General features: G+C 41.1%; 1 long non-coding RNA gene across 1 annotated transcript in view; it reads right to left on the bottom strand.

The window, feature by feature from the left end:
* LOC103582737 overlaps nt 1–389 on the bottom strand; it is a 953-nt gene extending 564 nt beyond the window's left edge. The window contains exon 1 of the long non-coding RNA XR_549781.1: nt 321–389. This is a non-coding gene — a long non-coding RNA (uncharacterized LOC103582737). The remainder of the gene's footprint in view (nt 1–320) is intronic.
* Between the last annotated feature and the right edge of the window lie 1,184 nt (nt 390–1,573).

The following is a 1,573-nucleotide window of genomic DNA, read 5'->3' as shown; positions in this document are numbered from 1 at the left end:
TTAATTATTTTTTGTCCCTTATGTCGGCAATATGAGTTTTACCTTCCCCATTTCTGGTTTGATAAGTGTTGTTTGGAAGCTAAAACAACATTTACCATACTGGTGAAGGGGCATGCACAATGGAACATAGAAGAGGCTATCACAGATCTCATGTAATATAAATGTTGTAAATTTCTCACTGTCTCCAAAAAATCTTTAGTAAACTCAATTTTTGTGTTAGTCTCCAGATCTAACTGAATCAATAATAAATAGTATCTGAGACATTGTTACCCACAGCATGACTCTGGAGAGAAGAGCTCTAGAAGCCCCTCTTTACACACCTTGTTTCCACTGAGAATCCTGTCACTTCCATCCCTTTTGTCATTTGTTCTTACTCCTTGCAAGTCACTGTAATTCAAAGAAAAGATGGAAAATTCATCAAGTTGTAAAAATTAAATTATCCAAATGCTATTACATAAGTATGTATATAATGTGATAATTCAAACTAGCTACAGCATTATAAAAATTGCTTATCTAGACATAGGAATGTTCACATAACTGCATTGAAAAATCATGTCCAATGTGTTATATTCTCAAGCACTTATACAGATGAATATATGATTAAGATGACAAGCTAGCCAGATTTTATAAAGTATAGTAAAGCCCAACTAATATTTAAGACCCCCAATTGGACTCATGATATTTCAAGGTTCATTATATTCCTGGGGTTATGTGTCACCATGTACTTTCCTGCCTTTATATAATGTGGTGCCTTCCCCTATCATTAAAACTTAGCTGTATAAAAGACTACGTCTCTCTCTCTCTCTCTTTTTCTATTTTTTCCAGCAAGATGGCTCTCTAGAGGCAGCCAGCCCTCACCACTAATGCAAAAAATGTCTAAAGCAATAAGTAGATAGTTACTTATAGAGTGTCTAGGAGAAAATGACAGAATCCAGCAAAACAGAAAGGAAAAAAAAATCCCCCAAGATCTGGAAACTTGAGACAACAACATAGAAAACCAGGGAAAGCACCTGACCGAGATGAGTGTGGAGACTAGTGACCCTGCACTGCTGGCACAACGTAGGTGGGGGGGTGGGTCTACAGGTGGTGCTCCCACCACAAACGACTCCAAATCAGGCTGCAAAGTAACCATGCGGCCTTTATGGAAAGTGAGCCCAGTGTGGGAAGCTGCTAGGAGCTCATATGACTGCTTTTTCCAGAGGGAAGTACATGCTGAGTCTCCCCAACTCCGTCAGTCCTAGGCTGCTGCTGGATATTGCCATTTTGAGATAGAAGCCAGGGGAGTTCAGAGTCCTGCCCAACCCAGCAAGTCTGCCAACCCCAGCGAAGAGCACAGAAGAGTGTGCTGGCCACCAGAGTCCCACGTGACCCAGGGGTCCTGCACACCCCAGCAGAGAGGGTGTGAGGACTGAGCCAGTACCTACAACTGCAGTCACTCAGAAGCAAACCTGTAACATACAACCTGACTATCAATATAGAACACTTCTACAGGTTAAGCATCTCTTCCTTCAAAAACTACTCCAAAAGTTAAAAGAAGTGACTACACCACCAGATGGCCAGACATCAATGCAGA

This window comes from Galeopterus variegatus, unplaced genomic scaffold, assembly GCF_000696425.1.
Source record: "Galeopterus variegatus unplaced genomic scaffold, G_variegatus-3.0.2 Scaffold17648, whole genome shotgun sequence".
NCBI classification, from domain to species: domain Eukaryota; kingdom Metazoa; phylum Chordata; class Mammalia; order Dermoptera; family Cynocephalidae; genus Galeopterus; species Galeopterus variegatus.
The sequence above is the reverse complement of the archived record's forward strand: the minus strand, read 5'-3'. Positions and strand labels throughout refer to the sequence as shown.